Source organism: Python bivittatus, unplaced genomic scaffold (assembly GCF_059951505.1).
Source record: "Python bivittatus isolate LINGU-HERP-01145 unplaced genomic scaffold, Pbiv_v1 ctg000840_np1212, whole genome shotgun sequence".
Taxonomy (NCBI): Eukaryota; Metazoa; Chordata; class Lepidosauria; order Squamata; family Pythonidae; genus Python; species Python bivittatus.
Window position 1 is genome coordinate 39,551,020 of NW_028277113.1, and position 24,866 is coordinate 39,575,885.

General features: G+C 37.2%; 1 long non-coding RNA gene across 1 annotated transcript in view; it reads left to right on the plus strand.

Annotated features, from left to right (window-relative positions):
• The window catches only part of LOC112541523 (uncharacterized), a 39,813-nt gene extending 24,771 nt beyond the window's left edge, over nucleotides 1–15,042 (plus strand). The window contains exons 2-6 of the long non-coding RNA XR_015793992.1: nucleotides 3,558–3,687; nucleotides 8,617–8,735; nucleotides 10,143–10,206; nucleotides 11,081–13,399; nucleotides 14,512–15,042. This is a non-coding gene — a long non-coding RNA (uncharacterized LOC112541523). The remainder of the gene's footprint in view (nucleotides 1–3,557; nucleotides 3,688–8,616; nucleotides 8,736–10,142; nucleotides 10,207–11,080; nucleotides 13,400–14,511) is intronic.
• Nucleotides 15,043–24,866: the final 9,824 nt, after the last annotated feature.

A 24,866-nucleotide genomic window follows, 5' to 3' on the forward strand; every position in this document is an offset into this window, starting at 1 on the left:
GAGGTATCTCTCACTGCCTCAAAACTCCACCTTTCCACTTTCACTGCTAGTCAGCTGGCCAGACCACAGCCACTCATCAACTCAATCCTTGCATCTCTATGTTCACCGCCAAACAGCAGCTCAGAGCCCACTTCCACCTAAGAGTTCGCCTTTCCATGTTCACTGCCAGTCATCTGGCCAGGGGATGTTGTTACTTGTTCATCATGGAATTGGATCAGACTGGTTCATTGAAGCATACAAGTGTTAATCCAGTATGAATACTAAAAATCAGAAAGCTGATAATAGTGGATGGGTCTCAAGAGTAGCTACTGATTTTGAATCAGTGTTCTGTGCTAAGTTAAGCTGTGTTCTTGCCCAAACAACCCAAAAAGATCAGAAAGAGGGCAATAGGATTTCACTGGACTGGAGACTGACTTGCCCTTAGCCCCTTTGTACTCAGAGTTTTCTATTGAAGAACATTCTTCAGCTGTTCAGCCTTAATGCTAAGAGCTGTTGTCATATAGCATAAGGCACATAAAATAATTCAAGTAGTAAATAAATACTTAATTTTGGATTAAAACTTCATTACATTTTGTTCTAAAACAAACTTCCTAAATGAGCTCTCATGTACTAAAGACAAAAACCTAAAGAGGAGTGTTTGTTTAATTGGGTGGGCTCCACATTTATTCAGTGTTCCATGACTGTAGAAAGTTTGAGAAACTTTGCATTAAGGAGACAGATTTAGGAGCTATTAATTGTAATAAAAAGAGGGAACAAAAGCCTGTGTAATGAAGTGGCTAAGGTGTTGCACAAACATGAGATACAATTCCACTCAGCAATCAAGCAGGGAATTTGAACCAACCACTCTTTCTCAGCCTAACCCTTCTTGCAAGTATAAAATAAGATTAGACACCACACATACCTAAAAGTAGTAATACATAGATACAAATAAATAAGAATTTACTGGAAAGGACTAGGGTTTGTTGTTGTTGTTTTGCCAGCATAGAGATTTATCAAGTTTCTCTCTGTTTCAGCCTGTAGAAAATTCCACCACCAGTGAGCCATGCTAAAATGGGCTGGATTCACAGGCCTGTCCTGCACTCCCATTTGGAGTCTGTGACAGAATTTAGCACCTAAGCACTGTCAGTCCTCCTGTTGCATGAATTCCCTGACAAATAAGTTGTTCTTCTCTGATAATGCAGTCTAGGAGAAGAGCAGATTACCAACTTTTCTCATAGGTAGAAACTTTCTCACAGGAAGGAAGAATGATAGGCTGCCAAAAAGAAAGGAGGGACTGGCTAGACTTGAGGAAAGAATTTGGGGGAAGAAGAAGATGATGGCTGATGAACCAAAATGGATTCTAGATGCTGAAGTGGTCCAGAGAAGTAGATGATTGGCAAGGGGCATGTCTTCTTGGCACAGGTATCTCAGGGAAGCCTCAGGGAAGGAAGAAGAAAGAAGACCACATCTTTTAGCTCAAGAAAGAATGTCAGCCACAGTCATTAACACCCTTGCTCATCTCTAAGTAGAGACAGGATGACAAGGAAAGCTGCAAATAGCCACAAGCTTAAGATAACTACATTACACATAGAGAGATAGTTAAGTTAGGGACTCAGCACAATAAGCATTTTACAGGAAAGAAACAGTAGGTAAAGAAAAATGATTAACTTATCAAGAACAGGAACAAGGAGAATATAACACGAAATCAGAAAGGCAATTGCCAGCAGAGGGATTTCATTTTCAATGGTTTTCGCATGATTTGAGAAAGATTTAATAGGACATTTGGAACTAAGAAGACAGAATTCAAAGTTGAACTTTGTACAAATGATGTACATACAATTGCTAAAATGTATAAACTTGTGTTGAAATTTGAAATGGAAGAACAAGTAAAAGAGTGTATGATAATATGGGCTAAGAACTTTGGACACAATATACTGATGGAACAGTGGGAAAATATGGTTAATAGGATTGAAATTTTCATTATGTTATAACGTAAAAGAGAATTTTTATAAAATGATATACCATTGATATCTGACTCCAGAAAATTGTCTAGAATGTATAAAAATACTTCAAATTTATGTTGGAAATGTGGATGACATGAAAGGTCATTTTATCATGCCTAATGGACTTGTGAAAAAGCCAGGAATTTCTGGGTTCAAATACATATAATGATGCAAAGAATTTTAAACATCAACATTCAACTGAAACCAGAACTTTTCTTGCTGGGATTAATGAACAGTTGATAAGAAAAGAGCCATGGAAGATTATTTTTATATATGATTACTGCTGCGAGACTATTATATGCGCCAAAATGGAAAGACTCTGAAATACCCACAAGAGAGGGATGGTTAAGATGACAGAACTAGCAGAGATGGCAAATTAACTTGTTCGATTAGAGAAAGATCAACAGCTACATTTATCAGTGACTGGAAACCCCTTATGGACTTTTTGCTGAAAAAAGAGAAAAATGAAGTTGTGATTTATGGGTTTGAAGATTAGAAAGGAAAGCTTATGGAAAGAAGGAAATTATGATGTAACCTTAGAGAGAGAGGGTAAAATATAAATGCATTTATAACTAATGTCAAAAAGATCAAAACCACTTCTTTATAATCTTTTAATTTCTTTTCTAATTCTTTTCCTTTTTCTATTTTTTCTTACTTATTAACTATTCTTTCTTATTTTCTGTGTTTCTTTTCTAATATCTGTATTGTTTTTATCTTGTTAAAAATTTCTTCAATAAAATTATTTTTTTTTAAAAAAAAGAGAAATAGTTAAGTTAGATATATTAGCACAATTAGCAATAAATCACTGCCACAATCCTACTCAGGAGGAAGAGGAGGAGGATGTGGAGGAAGAAACCAAGTTGGTTATCTCCCTTAACAGTATACTGCATAAATTGCTTTAATGCCTAAAACTAAGAAATTTGCCTATTTCTGTTAATAAAAAAAATCAGAAGGAGGTGTTTGCAGGCTGTGTTGTCGATCATTTCCTACAAAACAGAAGCCCTCATGAGAGGATCAATATTTTGCCCCTTCAATTATATGAGCCTGGAGCTTCACATACTAAACTCCCTACCCCTTTTGTCCTTCTGTCTTGGCCAAGAGGCATTAGAACTTGGTCTGTGGAAATGGTTCTGCCTCTCTACTGTTTCTCAAGTCAATGCAGATTATTTTGAAGGTCATTAACCATGTCATCAAGTTCTAAGAAGCACTGTAGCTATTAAAAGTAGATTGTAATACATACTATCCAAAATTTCCTACTATGAAAATATATTACTCAAATCCTATACTTACATTTTAACAATAAGACAACAAAAGTCCAATTCTGTTTTACTTTTACTCTAAGTTGATGTTGGAAATCTCAGTTAGCCACATTTGATGACAGAAACCATTGAGACCAGTTCATATTAGTTTTGAATTAAAAAGGTATAAAGTAAACCTCGAACAGTTGCTAATATTTGATTGTTGGAACAGGTAACAGCATCACAATTATTTTTCCTTTTAGCATAGTTGAGATACAAGGACTTGCCCTACCTTCTAGGCCTCAGCTGAAACTATAAATCTGTTCTTCTCTTTCAGATGTAGGGATGCATTCAGACAAGCAATGCTTCCCCTTTCATTCTGAAGTGCTACAATTTTATGGAGAATCTCTCTTTTAACTGACCTAATTAACTGGAAAGATTTCCTGGAATTTCCTGGAATTTTCCTGGTAAGTATGGAAATATGAAGTATAGTGACTTTATCATATGACTTTTAAAAATTTTTTCCTGTTAATGAATTTGCATTTCTCTAGCATTTTACATCTTGCATAAATACTGTATAGCTATTTCAATACTGTAAAACAGTGTAAAATCAACATGCTATAAAACTACAAAATAAAATTCCTCTACAGTCCTAATGTAGTTTTTAAAAGATGTGCACGTTCTAACAACTAGCCAGGATGGAATATCAGCAACCAGTTGCTGTACTGATAATACATTTGTATAGAGAACCAAACAAATGCAAGAGAGATGAATAAAAAACAGAAACTGTTTTTACTTAACCCCTCCCCCAAAAATCAAATATTAGTTCATTTGCTTAATCATTACACAACACACATTTCCTGCTATTCTATTTCACTGATTCACTTACATTGTTACATGGAATGAAAAAATAAAATACATAACATTCATAGTGCAGTTCAAAAATAAGTGGACCAACTTTTTCCAAAGTTTGTTGAATTAATTGTTGAATTATTATTTTTTTAATTGCAATGGATATCTGTTTCTAGAAAACCATGACTTGCTAGAACTGTCCCAAAGAGTTGGGACTGTATACTGTTTCTATGTTAGAAAAAATGATCTACACAATCATTATCTGAATCCAGAAGTGTGCAATTTCTGTCACCTTGAAGATCACATAAGCTTTGTATGGTAGATTAAGACTGCGCTCTCAAAGTAGGCAGGATCAGGCACATCTGGGGAAATTGCAGCTTTAACAAGTGAACTGAGAGATGTAAGCATCCACAAGGCTTAAGGCTCTTGTTTTGTCCTTTAAAATCTCCCAAATCCCCTAAACACAAAATAGTCCAATATCCTGTCCCCACAAACATTACAGAACTTTGGATGCCACAAAATTATTGTGGTAGGCTGCATGTAGGATGCCTGCTATGTAGGATGCCTCCTACACAAAGACAATGCCATATATATAAACTTCATTCTCCATCATTTTACACGTACAAACTATTCTACTATGTGGTGGGTAATTGGTAATGCTATTGTTACATCATCTGGTCCAAATTCTTTTCTACTCACCAATAGGCTTAAAAAAAGTTCTAGCCAGAAGAGTCTATGAAAGATGTTGCCTTTATCCATCACTTCAGCTGGTAGTACCAATTTCAGTGCTCAGCAACTCAGCTTTCCAGACTATTGAGCTACAGATCTGTCAAGCCCAGTGATGTTTCACTGGGAAGTGAGAGTGAAATGAAAAAGTAAAGCCCAGACTGGCAAATCAACAGCAGGAAACAACAGATTTATTATGTAGAAAGTGAATGGAACTGCCTTTTTTTTTTTTTTCTTAATTCAAGCTTTGACTATCTAGGTAAAGTAATAGGTCATTAACTCAGTTCTTCTGCTAAATTTGAAAAGGGCTTGTCCTAAAAGAAACCTGTGGAACGTGCTCAGTTTCATTTCAGAGATCTCATCCTGTTCTAAAATCCTGGAGGGAGGAAAAAGTAGGGTGGATTGGGACCAGAGTTTGCCCTTCCCTCCTTAGCTGCTAGAAGGAAATTGCTCTTCATGTCATACAATCCCCCCAATCTATTTGTTGGAGAGAGTGCGAGAATGAGCCTCCAGCTGAAGTTGTTTTGCTTACCCAATAATGCCGTTTGCTTCTTCTCTACTCCACCTATTTGTTGAATATAACATAACTCTACCCTACCCTACCCTACCCTCTCAACAGCTTTCCTTCATCCTCTCTCCTTTTTCCCTATCTAAGCTTTTTGGGTGTTCCTCATTAAGCACTTGTCAGTTATTTTAAACATCTGCCTTATAATACTATTGCTTTGTAAGCCACAAGAAACATTCCTTGTCTCAGATTTTTTTTTCATTACTCTGCTATGGATCATCACTCATTTCATTTAGGATGCTGCAAACAATATGAGGATGGATTAAGGGAGAGGATCTCATTGTGCTCTAATGCAACTTTCCCAACCTGATATTCTCTATTTGTATACTTGATTTCTATATCCAGTCCATTTTAGTTTGCAGGTATTTAATCATTCAATCAAATTTCCACAACTTTTAAATTAAAAAATATATACATTTTAGGAATGCAGATTTAAATTATTTGGTCATTAAAACAAAAGAGGTGTTCTCTGACCATGTTTCTGACAATCTCAAGCTTCAATCCTGCTCGTAAAAGTTTCCTGACCATATAGTGTTGGGTTTGAGAAGACTGAACCAAAGTAGGAGCTGAATGGCAACACCTTTTCTTTGTAAGCCAGTAGCATTTTGCTATCTTCATTGACCAGCTGGTCTACTGATTCTTTTATTCTGCTTTTGAGCATAGCTAAAAAGAGCCATTATTATTATTGCTGTTATTATTACTACTAATATTATTGCCGTCATTCACTAACTTCATCTCATTCTGAGCTTTCACCTTTCTAACACTTACAGTTTCCTCTTGAAAGAGAGGAGGGGGTGAAAAAGAAACTCTAGATTGCCCTGCCTTCATTTTCTTTGGTATGGGGGTGGGGAGAGAAACTCTTTCAGGGTTTCAAGATTCTATTATATCTTGCAGCAACAAAAAAATTACAATAATCCTATATATTTATTTATTGTCAAATTTGTTTCCTGTTTGTTTCCTCAAATGACTGGCACTGCACTCTGGAATCCTTTCCCTTCTGAAATAATTGGTTTTCAATGGTTTTATTCATCAGCCAGAATTTTCCTGTCTCTCCAGTTCACCTTCCAGTTATAAATGTGTACATATTTGCAAGACATACTGTACAAATGGAACAATCATATCTATCTTGTTATTCTTGAAAAGCAGGTGGTAACCATGGCCAGGAGGGCCTTTGTACAGGTTCATCTTGTGTGCCAGTTGTGCCCTTTCCTCTACTGGGAGGCCCTTCAGATGGTCAGTCGTGCCCTGGTCACCTCATGCCTGGACTATTGCAATGTACTTTACCTGAGGATGCCCTTGAATACCATCTAGAAGGTACAGCTGGTACAAAATGCAGTGGCATAAGCAGTAATAGGCACTTCATGGTATGCCCCTGTGTCACTGCTGCTGTGTGAGCTGCACTGGTTGCCAGTAAGCTTCCAGGTGCAATTCATGGTGCTGGTCATCACCTTTAATGCCTTTCTTGGCATAGGGCCTGGTTACCTGAGGGACTGCCAATCTCCAATTGTCTCTGCTCACTTGATACATTCCCACAGAGCGGATACACTCCAGGGCCCCTCTACTAAACTTTGCCATCCAGTGGGCCAAAGAAGCATAGCTTCTCTATTGCTGCCCCTACCCTCTGGAACAGCATCCCCCCAGAGATACGAATGTTGCCCACTCTCTTGGGGTTCTGAAAAGTCCCCAATACGTCTCTGTTCCCAGGCCTGGAGTAAATGGGTTTATTGAGGTATTTGTACCTGTAGGATTTATCTGGTTGTTTTGGTCTGGGCTGCCTATGTATGTGTATTTATGTGTGTTTTAATTGTTTCTGGATTTTGCAAGCCACCCAGAGTCTAACAGAGTGTGTGGCTATAACAAATGTAATAAATTAAAATTAAATTAAATAAAAAATTAAATTAAATTAAATTAAATCAAATCAAATTAAAAGAATTTTTAAAAACATACTTTTTTATTATAGGGAAAATTCCATCAGCAAATAAATAATCAGAGCACTACTTTTTCATATATGCACAGTTTAGACAGATATATTAAAATCAATAAATTAAAAGCCTGATGAAAGAGATGCATTTTTACAGATTATCTACATCCCAGCAGAGCAGAAGCCAAATTTAATTTGTGTGAGAGAGAGTATTCCATAGTCTGGGAGCAACACAGGTGTATTGCCTCTCCCATATGCAGAAATATGTGAAAATATCTTCAAAAGGGCCTCTCCTGCAAATCTTAAAACCAAGCAGGTTCATAACTGGAGTGACAATCCCTTAGACAGTCAAGCCTAAGCCTTTAAGCTTTAAAGTCTAATGCGAACACTTTAAATTATGCTCATTAGGCAATAGAAGCCAATGAGGAATTTTCAGTACAGATATCATGCAGTCCTGGATACCTTGCCCCAATTAGCAGCTCAGCTGCCTCAACTTGCAAAACTATTTTCAAAGTCAGCTCCACATATAGTTTATTTCAGTTATCACACAGGATGTAATCAAATTGTGGAGTGGAACTCCAAACAGTCTAGCTTCCTATTTACCAACAGCATCACTATCTGGTCTAGATTTCATTTCAGTTGGTTCTCACTTATTCAAGCCCAATGAGCTAAGACAAGATTCAAGGGGACTGATTGTTTCCTTGGAGATGGACAATAAGGATGACAATACTCCAGTCCAAAAGTTTTTGTGATCTTCCCCAGCAGTTTCATACTATAATTGCTATGGGGCACCAAAGGTCAATGGCCAAATGTTGAGCAGTGGTCTCCAAGCCCCACCTTCTGGAAAAGCTCAAAGTCACCATAAAACTATCCAATGTATAGAAGAGAAAGAAGTTTTATGTTCTGTAATAGCCATGTGCAGAATTTATTGATTCAGGAACCAAACATTCTAGACAACTTCATAGTGCTTCATTTCCCTCAGGACCATGTTGTACCTCCTTCATGCATTCCAAGGACAGTCGGACGGAGGGGAGGGTTTGGAATTAAATCCTCCAAACTGGAAGTGGTTTGAGGAATCCAGGAATGGTATGGCCTGCAAACAGGCCTGTTGCAAACAGAACTCCATCTTCAGGATACCTCAAACTGCTTCATATTCAAACAATTTACTTCTAGAAACTGCCAAGATACATGGAATTGTGTATTTAAATATTGCTTCCCCACTTTTCAATTCATTAATCAATAAATCAATCACACAATCTATCACCAAGACAGTGTATGACCTGGTGATTGAAATATATTCCTTCCTTAAAATATTCCTTCTCCCTCCAATAGAAAACTTCTTGGAGGCCAACCTTTTTCTCCTGGCAACTATTCCCCAGAACATGTAGTCAGTTACAACATTTTGCAGGAATCACAATGTCTCTGTGATGCTTGTTCCTCCAGCTGGCAGTGTAAGTATTTCCCTCCAATTGCCACTACTGAAATACTGTTCTTTGACCCTAAATGAATGAAGGTTAAACATAGTTTTGCCTATGAAATGTAATGTACAAAGTACACAATGAAAAAGTGGATCTATAATTCTGCAATGGACAAAATATTGGCCTGGACTGTGAAGAACTATGGAACCTCAAACTCTGCCTTAAAGTTCTCTAGGTGAGATGTGCATGCGACATTGCTCAACAGGATCCTAAATAGGATTGCTCAAATTCAGAGCAAAAACCTGTCCCAGAAAGAAAAGAAGAAAATACTTTAAAAAAACCATAATCCTTTAGTTACTTCTCTATGTTAAGATCACAGAGCAGATTCAAGGATTCCACATTTGGATTAAACTCAGCAATGATTAAACAAAGCTTTTGCCCTTGTTGCACCAATCCTCACCCTGTAATTGCTGTGGAATATGAGTGCTGATAATGACCTTGAGCTTGGCATCTTAGGAATCATTTAATGTCCATGAATAGAATCATTAGTACAGATTTTGAAAAAGAAATAAATGCTTGGATTTGTTAATGTTGTGCTTCTTCCAACTTTATTACAGTATATGAAACTGAGAGTTGGATAGGTCAGAAGAAACATAATTGTAAATTGTAAGCCATGGGAGTGTGCTACTTAAGAGAGAGAGAGAGTGTGTGTGTGTGTGTGTGTGTGTGTGTTAAAACAATAAGAGTTCAGTCAAGAATGCTAAATTAACATGGATCACATACAAAGGTACATGACTTTGAGGTGAATATGAGAAAGTTGAATAATGATGGAAGGGCAAAACAAAGGAAACAGGGAAGGATGAAGGACTTGAGACGAAAGGTGTAATTGGATGGAGTTGAGATTCTGAAGAGAAAGGTGAGAAGTTTAAAAATCAAAGGCAATGTATGAATCAGTAAATGGATGTGGTAGAAGCAAGTTTGAGTTTGTAAGAATAGAAAGGTATGGAAAGGTAAAAGTATAATTAATGGTACTGTTGTGAACTAATTTTAGCTGTGTTTCCTTTCCTTATCTCATGCCTTTAATTCCTTTGGTTTACTGTTTCTTATTCATTTTCTGTAATGTTATTTATCCTAAAAGGGTAAACGTGGGATGAGTATGTATGCATTTTTATGTATTCAATCTAGGCTTAGTTTAGTCTGCAAGGCAATGATATAAACTTGAAATTTTCTCCTTGCATTTGTATAGATCCATGCATATCTACAGATTATTTGGATAATGTGTAATTCACAGAGAAGGAGATTATTATGCACAGAAGGAACTGGTCTTTAAGTACAACATACGTCCTGAATCTCCTGTCTCTGGCAGTTATTCTGATGTACACACAACTTTTACCTAATTGCAAATACCGCATATCCTTACATGTATTTTGCTTTTCCCAGCTTTATTGAACTGACATTCTTGATTTTTATGGTTGCCAGTTAGACAGCAACATGGTTCACAAATGTGAGTAAATCATAATGTAATTTATTTTTTCCTCATCTTATGTGATTTTTCTATTTTGTGAATTGACATGCCATCCCCACCATATATGGCTCTGGCCAGCTTACAAGACCCACCTTTTATGGTTAATGTTTTTATCCAAACCCATGCTTTATAGTTTAAAGTTTTATGCAAACCAAGCCACCTAGGCTTGTTAAACAAAATGGACACTAATTTTATACATAGTATTCAGCCATTTGAAAGAAACTCTTAGAATTACAGCATTGGAAGGAGACAGTTCATTGAATCCAACCTTCTGCTTAGGATAGGAATCCAAATCCAAATTAAAACATCCCACAGATGGCTGTCTAGTTCTACACCCACAATGAAAGGAAGCCCATAACCACTATGGGTAATTGGTTCCATTAGTGAACTGATCTTATTATTGAAAGGTGGTTCTAACATTTGAGTAAAATCCACCTTCCTGTAACTTGAATCCATTATTCCAGGTCTTATACTCTGGAATGATAGAGAGTATGTGGAAAGTTGAATCCCACAAACCATATGTCCTTTAAATGTCCTTTAAACATGGGGGGGGGGTTAGCCCAATGGTGTGCATTAACAACAAGATTTTGTTTGGATCCTGATTTGGTGTTTTTAAAAGCATCTAATTTATCTTGGATTGATTTGGAGGTTACTCTGTTTGACTCAGTGGTGAAAATCCAAATTTCAGTGTGTAAATCTGTATCATCATCATTAATAACCAACAAATGGCTAAAACTCCTCTTTTCATTCCACTAATTTGATTACATTTGTAGGCCTCTTACAAAGAATAATTCCAAGCCAACAGATGGAGGCTAGAAAATTTTGAATTTTGTATTTGTTTCTTCTGTTTCAGTTGAATCTCACAAACTTTTCTGAATCAACCTCATTCAGTTATGAATTCAGAAGTTGGTCTGCATACTGCTAGGCTTTTCCCCCACCTCTTCCTTCCTAAAGTCTCTAAAATGCCACTCTTGAGAAGTGAACAGCTGTCAGGAATTGCATGTAATGCAGCATAAGTGATATAACTTCACAGGAATCAAGAAAGCAAGTACACCTCTTTAACTTTCATTTATGCAGAGAGATTTGGATTAACGTTAGGACCTATTAAACAGTAGGATATTTACAATTCAATTTATTTTTTCAGTTATACTATAATGTCAATATTAAAACAAATTTTGTAGCACTGAGTCCATGGACAAAAATGTAGTTAATCAAACTGCACATTTTACTTCTCCTGGAACTTTTTTCTTGGGTGACACCTGACAGAAAATACAAGTTCTGTAGTTTTTCTCCAAGCTGGTGCCTTAATGCTGGCTAGGAATTATAGTCCCACACATCTAGAAGGCACCTGATTACAGAAGACTGCTTTAGACCCTTCAGTTCAAACAGGTGAGATTGTAGCATGCTGTGATTCTATTAATGAGTATAGCTATATAAACCTAATATTTGTATTCTCTTTCTCTATGGTTAAAAGAGTTTACAGTAACAATTAGCTCATGGGCTTCTAAAGAAAGGATCCTTATGACAAAACAAGCCAGAATTCTTTGGAAGCATAATTCAGTGTGAGCGAAACCCTTCTCTCAGAAAGGAGTGCAAGTTCTGAAGCTGTGCTTGGGCTTGTTCTAGTTCATGAATATGGTGCTAAATCATCCCTAAGAATAAGGGGGAGAGGAATGTCAGATTACTAAGAAACCCAACCAAAAAAGGAATATACTGCACCTTGAGCAAAGACTAGAAGAGCAGGTTGGGCTTGCTCAACATTATTGCTTTTTTGTCCTAATCATGAGTTGTTTCTTAAGTTGGGCATGTTTGGTATCTGAATGCTCAGCCCTTGAGTGTGCCTCATTTCATCCTGTAGAAACACCTCTAACATCATCATTAGCAAGATCCAAAAGGGTGCCTTTCATTTTCAACTCCTTGAGAGAAAGCTTAGAGGAAGCAAAATTCATGAGTCAGAAAACAGTGTCTAAGAAAAGGACACTCACAGTATTTTGGCTAGGTAACAAGGAAGAATAAAGCGTTCTTTCAGACGTTAATACACCCTGTGCTGTCTGGAGTCAAGTGGTGACAGCTTTGGCTCTATGTGATCATGATTTTAGTTGGACAGAAATTCATTCACTGAGTGACTTGTGAAATAATATAGGGTGTTTGTGCATTTGGAACACATGTTGTCCTGCAAAGATTGCAAAAACTCTACATTACATAGAAACTGTAAAAATAAGTGACAGAGAAGTCATTTAAACTGGCTTTGCTTCTGTCTGGCTTTAAGCAGTAGAAGCTAGGTCTGTGTGGTACAATATCTCTCCTGACTATTATTATGGATGGTGAAATAAAGAATCATAGATGCCGTTTACTTCTGCCAGTTTCAACTTATTTCATGACAAATTGGGATTTTTGGGGAAAAAGTGGAGGGGTACCACTTTTTTGGCCACATCTGTAATAGATATGCTGACAAACATGCTTATCTTCCTAAAAGGTGATATTAGGGCAACCAATCAAGCTACATTACTGCTGTATAGTCTAATGCATATAGAGGCTTCAACAGGTGCAACTCTCTTATTGAGACGATGCCCTGTCAAGACCCAGAAAAAGAGAAATACAGTATAGATGTGCTAACAGCAACCAAACGAACTCCTCTTTTAAAGGAGATTTCCTAGTGCGGCACTAGCAATACGTACTTACAGAATGGAGAATGCTGAGGCCAGCAGGCAAAAAAAAAAAGCAAAACAAAAACAGAAAACCAGCCACGTGTAAAAGGCATGTTTCTAAACCACCCAGAGTTGGTTTACAGTTATTATTATTATTATTATTTATTGCTGCAAAATGTGCACAAGTACTCATACACAGGAATAGCATAGAATTGTCTACCACAAAATAATCTTGATTAGACCAAGTCATACAGAAGCCATTCAGGCAATTAAAATTATAGGCCAATTATAAATGAATGATTTCATTGCCATGTATCACCAGCTCAAACTCAGGGGTGGTCAGAGAAAGAATATGTTAAAATACTGAAGATTCTGTGGCTGATTTATGCTAAGCAAAGGGTCTGCTAGACCAAACTCTGTCTCTACCAAATTCTTATTCATAGAAACAACAATTGCTCCTTCACCTTAAACATGTTTAAATTTCCACTTTCCACAGGAATGCTAAAGACTGGAGAAAATGTCAGGTGAATATCATGGAAACATATCTTGTTTATCATAATACAGTTTGGTGAAGACCTCTGAAGTATTACTGGATATTACATTATTTTTGACTAATGAAGCAAAACAAAATCATTGCAAGCAATTCACAGCAGTAATAGGCAAAGATAGGTGTTTCATTTTAATTTTCATCGTCATAATTAACCATATTAATGTATGTATAAGATAGATAACTCATTTATATGAGGTCACAGGGTGAGCACTCCTAAACTTGGATCAGATTAAGAGAGGCATTAAGGTTTTCCAAGACCATACAGAAAAACAATCTGTGTACCTCCTACCCCAATATTCATCTCCTACAAATCTCAATTCCATAAGTATTCTGTTTCCCTGCCTTTGAGCCAGAAGCAAAAACAAGCGGTAAGGGTGAGGTGGGACTAAAATAGGTTATGACGCTTAAACACACCCATTGAATTTGGAATGCTTACTGATGGGAGGAATGGAATAAACTGAAAACGGGTATAAATAAAGGCTAAAACATAGAATATGTTTATTCCTCCTTTCTGCAACATTTTGTTACAAGTACCACTTGTTTAATATGAATCAATTTAGCACTGTAGCCTTATTGGAAAAAAAAGATCCCTTCTTAGGGAAAAAAAATAGTGATTTGTTCAGAAACATTCCACCCTGTGAGCCAAGTCAGCTCCTAGCCCTTCAGTGATCATGCCAATGAAGCAATCTTCCTACCACTAACTAAAAAACACTGTTATCTAACAAGCAGTTGTAAAACACTCATTTTAACTGCTAGGGAATCCAGATGTGCTGACATACTGGTAAATATGTCTGTGTGGGAGAGAGACAGCTTTATGATGTTGAGTTGTATTAAGGGATGTTACTTGTGATGAGTTCCATAAAGTTGAGTTGTGACAACTGAACGTGAAAACTAAATCTCAACAACTCAGTGCAGTTTAATGAAATTTGTAAAACTTGCAGAACAAATGTATGCAAACAGTATGTTCTAGCCAAGCTATAAGTAACAAATAGTAAGGGTTTACTTTCAATATAAGTTCATACCACCATCCCCCAGAAGGATGCAAGAACCATCATAACTGCATCTAAAACAGTATTTCTTTTACAGGTGTGATCCACGAACTATATTTTCTCCTGTCTTAATCTTTCATGAACAAGATGTATATCAGTAGGGATTCTAAAGCCACCAATGGCAGCATGTAGTAATTATCATAGGTTGTACAGTACATATAATTATTTAAAAATATTAATCAATGCTCTGAGCTATCCCCAACCTTCCCACATTTTCTCTAAAAGTTCCCCTAATTGTCTGAAGAGAATCTGGGACAGCATAGGGACTGCAGAAAGAAAGAGACCTGATTTTGAGGACAGTACAGAGGAAGATAGAGATCGTTGAAGACACATCTACCTGGCTTGCAATAAGGAGAAAATTCATCCCTTCCTTTCCTGAAAACAGGAAGTTGGTCTCAGAGATTCCTTAAGTTTCATCATTCTCTATAGTGATAAAAATATAAAAGTACAATTTTAGGTGTGTTTTGTATTTTAACAACCTAGGTTAAAATATTTATCTGATCAGCAATGTGAATGTTGGCCTGAATACTTGAAGGAAAATGAAATGTTTGCCCAACAAAAATAAAACAAAAAACTTGCTTATTAACTGCTGCAGTTTTATTCTTGACAGATTTTTTTCAAAAGGTTGTTTCTGTATATAACCTATTCTTTGACACTGTTGTGCTTGGCTGCAGAACTGAAAATTCTAAGAATTAAACACCAGTGGAAATCTGCTGTTTTTGCAATGAAATAATGTTGATATTTTTCTCTGGATTTCTCGTTGGGTTGGCAACGTGGTGACCTGTCCCTAGCTAAATGGTACTCAAATGCCAAGCCCAAAGCTAAAACCTATAAACAGAAGAGGGGGAAAAATCAATTTACAATTAAAAACATATAAAGATTTAATATTGTTTATATTTTTTTCATTATTTGACCTCCAACAAGACTGTTTTCAGATGATAGCATTTTATAATCTTGGTTATTTCCATTTATCTGAATGCAAAATACTAGAAATGGGAGAAGACAAAACAAGACTTACTCTGCATCTCTCCTGGTTTATCTTTCTAGGGAAAAACAGGACCTCATTCCCAGAAATGTAGTGATAAATGTTGGTTACGTCTTCTCATCCTTCAAAATGATTATACAAATATACTTTATTAGCCAGATTTGAAACATTTGTATTTCCTCTGAGTGCTAAGTACTTATGGAATATTTTGTTCTTTGTTCAAAATAGTTTTACCACTTAGTAGTATTCTACAGGTAAAGATGCTGCTATTGTTCACAGAATATGTGAAACTACAAGACCCTGAGCCAAAATCCTTTTGATGTGTTTTGCCAGGAGGGTTTATTATCCAAGCAGTCAATATTAGCTAAGAGTCCTTATTTATTTCATGTGCTTTCAGGACCCCAACTGCTGTACTGCCCTTCAGGAAAAGAGCAGTATCAGCAGCCAAGACATTTGTGGCTTAAATGCCTTTTCCTAATCCTCTCCTGTACAGTCTTTTCCTGTATAACATCATGTCATGGGAAAGGTCCTGTTACGACATATCTGTGCTCAACAGTAACAGCTATATTTGTGGTTAACAGCATACTGGGAGACCACCTGTACTCCTTGTTCTCTCTGGCCTAGAACACAGCAAGATTCAAAGTCATGCACAGACCAGTAATCAATGAAAAGATGTTCGAGAAATTATTCCAATGGAACAGACAGTAAGCCATTTTAATGTGGCTGAAAATATTATCTGATTTAGCATAAACATAGATATCAAAATTTCCCTTTTTCTCCTTAGAAAAGAAAAAGCAAGAAAGCCCACCCCACAGCAAGGACCGCTGGAATGACAATGGGAGCAGGGGTCCCCACCAGACCCTTTTAAGTTTTCCCTTTCACCATCCAAATATATGCTTTTGGAGCAGCTCCTGATAATTGCCACAATATCCTATCACCCTGTTCATGGACACAATTGGGAATCAGAGGTTCACAAAATAGTCATGGAAGAGATTACTCTCCCCCACTTCCTTGATTCCCTAAATATGTTGTCTGTCGTTGCATTTCTCTTTTGTGGCAGGTGGCACGTCCAAACAAAGCACTAACTTTGGTCATGTACCATTTTAATTTCCTAAGGATGCCTACAAAACCTAGGCATGCTAAGATCATTCTTGTAATAAAGAAAAAGTTACAGGCTAGTACTTTGCTTTGCAACATACCATCCTCTCATTTATTTATTTTTAATTAAAGTAACATTTTTAATAAAGTCATGGGTGCCAAGGAAGATATCTCCAGGCACGCTGATGCCTACAGGTATCCTGTTGCCTATTCCTGTTTTACAAAGCACCAAAGCATATCTAAAGCTTTGGCACCAGTCCATTTCACTTTGAACCTACCTTGCTTCAGAGTGCAAAATGCCTACAAAGACTATGCTTTTGTTCAGCATTTGCTGCCCAGGTTTCTTCTTTGCTGGTTTGGGTTTTAATGTAATTTTAAATTTTAATTTAGATGTATTTTATATTTTATATTGTAGTCTAATGGCATGGATTATACTAGTTGGGTTATATTTTAAAGCACTCATCTTGAAAAGTGGGATACAAATATTTGAATATATGACTACTTCAACATCTGCAACTTGTAAGGCAAGTATTGAGCATGGGAATAAGTGAGTAAGAGAGGGAAACCTGAGAGAAGCCACCTTAGATGTGACGTGGAGTTTCCTGGCTGTCTCTTAGATCCGCTGCTGCTGGGCTATTCCTAGCTCTCCTTAAAGACACTCACCTTCAGGTGTACCTGCAAACTCTGTTGTTGTTTAGCAACATGACTACTGAGAAATCCTTCAAACAGTGAGATTTGGAAGGAGCAGCCCTGAAGTGCTGAGTCATTTGAGTCTGTCTTACTGTCAGAAAACTTTCATTCAGCTCTTTTTAAAGAATCTAGTCCAGGATTTATTAAATGCCTTCTGAAGGCTGACATCAAACAGCTATATCAACAAAATAAGCATTAAAACTTAGTTTTGCACCCAATCCTAAACATGTAGAGAAATTATATTAATGGGAGTTTTTTTTTTCCCTTTCTCTAGATGCCCCACCCACAAATATGTCTTGGTGACAGCCAGTGTTTATGAATGGTGCTCAGTCAGCATTTTCACACAGTCACCCTGCCAATTAAGAAAGGGCTAGGCATTGAGTTTGCAAGTTAATATAAATACTCCTCCTTCAGGTAAAGAAATGCTTCAAGGGAGGGTGGGGCAGGTACTTGTTTTGTACCAGATGTCACACCTGTTTGGCTAAGACGCTGTGATTCATCCATGAGTTGGCCTTGGGACTGCAGTGTGGTTTCCGTCTGTTCTCTCCCAGGCTCATGGTTAAACAATAAAGATATCAGACTTGTGTTGTGTGAAAGGATGCCCTTGAAACAACATTGTCTACTAGTTTCTTCAATAACATTCATTCATTCTGTATTTGTTTTAAAAGCCTCATGCATTCTGGATCTCTCTAAATCTATTCTTGCATAAGAAGTGGAATGAATGAGCTGTACAAGGGACTGAGAGAAGAATGCAGCCGAGGGAGCAAGTCATGTATGAAGCCATCTCAGAAAGAGCTTATCTAGTTTTCGTGTGTGAATTGTAGCTACTGTCCTCATTACAGGTGCACTCCCAATAAGGTTCAGTTTCAACAATTCAACAACTGGACTAATTCAACAAATGATTCAACAATTGGACTAATTAGAAGTTGCCTGGTTCAACTCAAGATGTGAGTCAGAAGCAGCTCACAAGATTCAGAAATCCAAAATGTTGTGCCTTTTATTCATTAGTATTGGAAACCCACAGATGACTGTCATTATTAGTATGTTCTTTAACATTTTGATCACATGGAAAGATATTTGTACCTGAATTAGAAGGGTGCATGCAAATATATCTATTAATATATTAATATGTTGTCTCCTTAATATGTTGTCTCCTTAACATGTCCATTTGGCTGGAAGAAATGATCATGGTTTAGTTACACTCATACTACTAATCAGCCAGATAATCTCTCTTATATATTTTAAAAAGGTAATTAATTAACATATGCAGTTTTTTGGCATTAACTGTCTGCTTTACTTTCCCTTATAATAGCACAAATAAAACCTTTTTGACAAAGTAGCAGTGCTGTTATTTCAAGTAATTATACTAATTATACTTGCTTGTAACTAATAATCTGATAGCATTTAGAAAAGTACCTGTTCAACCCAAATGACACAAACAGCAAAGAAAAGACACTGTATGTCAACCCTTCCCACTAGCTTCTCAAGTCTCTGAATCTCTATATAAGAAGAAACAGGATTTGTTTGATCTGTTGTTCTATGCAACACCCATCATGTAGCACCATTCCACACAAAAATCCTCTCGAAGGAATTATATCCAAGTCGAATACATTTGGTTTGGTTCAGTTTGGTTTTTCAGCTGCAGAATAAATGTTTTTACTCAACCACTTTTTCGTGAGAAACCAACCTGCTCTACTCTTTTGGCACTTCTTTTGGCTGGTTTGCATCAATAATAATGTTAAAATAAATGAATGCTCTTGTTTTTTCATTGTACTGCAGAATTTCTCCTCTGACCTGTTATCCCAGTAGTTCTGAAGTGTACCAGGTTGGCCTGACATACATACATAAAACAATATCCTTACTGCATATATATTTTAGTATAGAATAAATCTCAGGGGCAAATGTAACGAATCATCTGAAAATTATGAGCTGGCACATGTATAGAAGTCTACAGAACTTGCAGGGAATAGCCAGTCAACCAGCCTTTGCCTTTTTTGGCCCATAGCTGAGTACAGAGATTGTTAGCCAATCAATGCTTACTTGCCCGCCTATAACTGAGTGCCTCCTACTGCTCTGGGCATTCCAAGAGTCACCTGAGAGTGTTTCCTATGCTTCTCTGTGTTTTCCATGGTGGTAAATCTCCAGTACCTCCCACACTCCTAATGTTGGTGTGCTGGCATTTCTGCACTTGGCTTCTTCATGTACTTCTTCCAGCATGCTACTACATTAGGAACTCAGGAGATGAATCTAGCTAGTTCTTCAAACACAAGAGAGGGACAGTGTTGCCATTTCTCAAGCAGCATTCACACAACATCCAACAATCCATGGATGCAGAAGTTGCATAAGAATATCATGGCACAAACACAAGGTTCTGGTTATACCACAACATGAGATCAACTGTAGGCTCATTTTGTACACCTGGAGTAGTTCTCTAAAAATGGGAATATAGATCATATGATTCATCTAGACACAGCATGGCAGCAAGTAGGTCTGGACCTTCTTCCTATGGGCAGCCCCACCAAGCCAGCAGTCCTGACCCAAGGATGCAGCAGATCAGATGGAAATAGCTACCCACCACCTGCCAGGTGCCCTCTCCTTCAAGAGATGGTGCTTCTGTTCTGCCAAGGACTAGGATAAATCCAACCACTTCCATATGTTGCCAATCCACAGTCTATCTGAAATACATTGAAGATGACCATAGAATTATCTAAACTTCTGCCATGGCCGAATGCTGAGAACAGGGAGGAAAAAAATCTGTGCCCCTCCAGTTACCCACTGGAAGAGATGCAAAAATAATCAATCACTGCCCCCCCCCCAAGTTACGGTAGTCCCTGAAAGTAACAAACATCTTTCATACATGCTCTGTGAAGAAAGGGGAAAACTAACACACACACATACACACACACGTGTTTAATTGGCTGGTCGTTTCCCCAAATTTACAAGCGGGGGAAACCTGTCTAGCTATTAAAACATCATTCTTCTTGCCACATATAATTCCCACTGAAAAGCCGTGATGATGGCGTGAGTTTTGTTTTTATGTGAAGCACTTTTCCTAACAGTCGGAACAATGCTTGCAGAGCCTCTGTCTGTTTGGTGGGGAGAGGCTGGAAGCAAAAGATAAGCGCAAATTGCTTATGTAAGCAGGGAAATTCAAATCATCCTTTTTAGAGGGATTGTGAAACTGACAATAATGATTAAGAAGGGGATCTCTGCTAAAGAGAGATCTACTACTGTACTTTGCTCTGAGTTCAGGCAGCAGGAGGCAGAACTTTTCTCTTTCTTCTTGAAAACAGGCATGAGGAATCAGATCTTTTGCAGCCTGTAAAATAATCTGAGTGTGTGCATGCCTTAAAATAGCAGTGTACTGTTTATGGCAGTGTTTCTCAACCTTGGCAACTTAAAGACGTGTGGACTTCAACTCCCATTTATATATTTATAAATAAAAGAATTCTGAAGAAAATAGATCAGATTAAAATTCGAGCTCTTGTACCTCTCTAATACTCCTTTGTCAGGGTTATCTTCAATGAAAATGATGAAGTAGTGTGTGATCTATGAAGGCTCATGCAATAATAAATGTCTTCAACAAATAAATGATTTAAAGCATAAGATTCCGGTGTTTCTGCTGCTAAAGAATAATGCAAGTATTTTTCTAGAAACTCTTCCACATTTTCTGTAATAGCATACAATTGTCAGCCTAAAATAGTACAGTTCGTAATAATTTTTATACAGGTAATTGTTTTAAAATATAGTTTTGCTGATGTCCTTTTTCACTCTTTCATTCTTCATCTTGAATGAACACATTACAGCTGCCGCAAGACTCCTCCCGCCCACTAAAGTATTTTCATTCTATCTAAAGGATGACTGAATGGTTAAAGGCAGCTAATATCAGTGGATTATCACATTCCTTTCCCTTTTTCTTTTATTTATTTATGTCTGCCTTGCACAAGTTCCCAGAAATAATCTGGCCAGTTAAGAAATCTGATTTCTAGAAAGCCAGTTCCCTCCAACGTAATTCACTGCTGAGTTGAATTGAACTTGCTATAGATTCATGGACAAAAAATAACCATCCCTGCCAGAATATGATTCAATAAACAACGTGATATTTTCTGAAGAGTGCAGAATCAGATTGCTTGCTTGCTTGCTTGCTTGCTTGCTCGCTCCTTCCTTCCTTCCTTCCTTCCTTCCTTCCTTCCTTCCTTCCTTCCTTCCTTCCTTCCTTCCTTCCTTCCTTCCTTCCTTCCTTGCATTTAATGGCTCTATTTATTTTTTTAACACCATTATCTTCGTCCATTTTTCTTTGGCATCCAAATTCTGTAAAATAAAACTTTAGAAAGATTTTGTTCAGAAAATTTGAAGTAATGTTGATGAGGATAAATATATTCTGATTCAATATCTTCCCTCTTTTATTCTGTAAGTCCAATATTTCAGAGATATGCTTCTTTCAGAGGACATAGCTTTGTCTGGACCATTTTTACTTTTTCATTTAAAGGTCAAATCAGCTACCTTCCAAACTGGTCTTAAATATGACATGTAGAGAACCATTTTGGTGTAGTGGCGAAGGTGCTAGGCTAGTAACCAGGATACTAGGCCTCCCTTAGGCATGAAAGCCAGATGGGTGACTCTGGGCCAGTCACTCTCTCTCAGCCCAGCCCATCTCACAGAGTTGTTGTGGGAAAAGAGGAGGCAGGAGAATTAGGTATGTTCACTGCCTTGAGTTATATATAAAAAAGGGATACAAATATAATAATAATGTTTAATTATTATGTGTATTGACAAATGTGTTGGCAAATACCTGTTGAACTCCAGGTTCTTTACTCTCTATACAGAGCATTCTGTGGTTCAAGAAAGAACTATATATATGGGAGGAGGGATATTTAAATGTGGAATAGAAATAGGAGTCTTACACATTTTCTCTGCCCAACACACCTACCAACACATTTTCAACAATATTATGGAAGTGGTAAACAATCCAAAATATTTGATCAATCATGTAGAATTAGGAGATTTACTATACATAGGTTCCAAACTGATCACATAGGTCCTTATTGTACATACATTTCATGTATACTTATATACATACAAGTTTAATGTACTGGTGTATGCATTGTTAATGCTTATAATAACAGTGTTCTTATTGGATAAGAAATTATGATGCTCAAAATTCACACCACATAGACTTGGAACTCAACTTTTAAATTGCAATTATGTTTTGAATGTATAATTAATATAAGTAGCAAAAGAAAGATATATTGTAGTTAGAAAATATTGTACAATTGTATTTAGAAAGCATTATACTTCAGTAATTACTATGAATCCAGAATGTCTCAGATGGGTCTTTATGAAAGTGGGTGATTCACCATTAGAATAAATTTAAAAGATTCCTCATTTATATGTAAGTTAGGATGCAATTTGCCAAGCATCAGAGGAGGACAACCTCATTGTTCTCTAATGGACTATTATATTTCACCTATTTGGGAATCTTACTGCTTTTACCAATAAATTGCAGCCATGGGAGGAGGGGTTATGATCAGGAGCTGGCTTTAGGTATGCAGGGAGAGGGATAACCCTTATCCAGTCACAATAAAAGTTGCTATTTGATCCAGAAGATAGGTTGTTATTGACACCAGCGTGAGCTTCTCTCCCTGTGTGAATAGCATCATAGGAAGCAATTTGCAGGTAAGATCTGGAGCCCAGGAGCTGTTCAATTGCTATGAAAGAAAAAAGCAGGTAGATGAAAATGACAGATTTTTCATATAATCAAGAGGCAGTTTGGCAAACAGTGGTTAAGGTGTCAAACTAGGACTTTGGAAACCCAGATGCAAGTCAATCTTCAACCATGGAAGTTCATTATATGGGCCAGACACTTTCTCTTAGCCTAACCCACCTAATCCTAACGCAGTTGTTGTGAGGAGAAATTGGGGGGCTGTTATACATGTTGCCTTGAGCACCTGGAGGAAAGGTGGGATAGAAATCTAATTAATAAATAAAACTATATTTGCCCTTTATTAAGAGATGCTTGAAAGTGATGCTCCCCTATTGCTTGCTAATCCACATACATGGAGGCTTCAAAGCATCATTCTTGATAGGCTGCATTTTTATAAGCTTTTCTGACTTGCATTCTAAGCTTTAAAGGAAAATATATTTGATCTTATCTATTTTTATTGTAAGCTACCCAGAGTCACATATGTGAGATGGGCAGCTATATAAATCAGAATAAATAAATAAATAAATCTTTCCTTATTACTTATCACAGATGAGCACAAAACTGTACTGAACCCATTGGACAAAGATGTAGTGAAATGATTATTGTGAATGCCCTAAAAATTTATCTCCTATATTAATACTATCTGTGAATTAGGAGTGGCAACAGCAGCTGGTCTTCACTAATGGATAGGCAATGCTTCAAGGAACAGGCGTGGAATCCTGGGAAGTAATGTGGCCAGCCATGCTTGTCTGCTCCCAGAACTAGCTTTACTGGTCTTACCCAGAGAGATGAGAATGCTGTAGTTCAGTTCTATAATTCAACAGGCTCCATATAACTTAAGGAAACATTTCTTTGAATCGTGCCATCAGGACACACATATAAAGGAATGTGCAATTGAAGCAAAAGATAATTCAAGGAGAATATAATCTAATTGTATGTGGTGGAAGGAACAAGAAGGATCCTAGCTGAAGGAAGAGAAGGAAGAAATGGCTTTCTTTAAAAAAAGTTATTAAACAATCTGTACCCAAAGTTTATTTCCACTCTAAGTTTTCTTTTGACCCTTTCAAGGAAGAGTTCTACTTGGCTCTATGCTTCAAAACTCTATATTGGGGCACCTATACATATTACATGGATAAGTGGAGATTAGATAGATAGATAGATAGATAGATAGATAGATAGATAGATAGATAGATAGATAGATAGATAGACAGACAGACAGACAGACAGACAGACAGACAGACAGACAGACAGACAGACAGGTAACACTGCCATATCTTTCTAAAGTGTAGACAAAACAGATATATATTCCAAAGCTCCTGTATACAGTGGTACCTCGGTTCACGAATGCTTCTGTTCACGAACAATTCGGTTCGCGACCAGCACCATTCGCAAAATTTTGCTTCCGTTCACAAACTCCGCATCAGGTAACAAACATGACCTGTGGCCATTTTCCCTGCTGTGACACATGGTCATGGCTTCCTGTAGGCGAGATCGCGGTCGCAGACAGACTTCCTGTGAAGCTTTTTGGTGTGCTTTTTAGCATGGCTCCAAAGAAAGTGCAGAGCAAGCATGGTAAGAATAAGGTTTTGAAGAAAATAACCATTGAATTGAAGAAGGAAATTGTAGAAAAGTATGAGCGTGGTATTCGTGTGACTGATCTGGGCTCGGAGTACAAGATGGCGAAGTCGACAATCTCGACTATTTTGAAGAATAAAGATGCCATCAAAGGAGCTGATGGGGCAAAAGGAGTAACGATGTTAACCAAGCAGAGGACACAAGTGCTGGAAGAGGTGGAAAAACTTTTGTTAGTGTGGTTGAATGAGAAACAGCTGGCAGGTGATAGCGTTAGTGAAGCTATGATCTGTGAAAAAGCCAGGAAATTGCACAGTGATTTACTGCAAAAAAAACCCCTCTA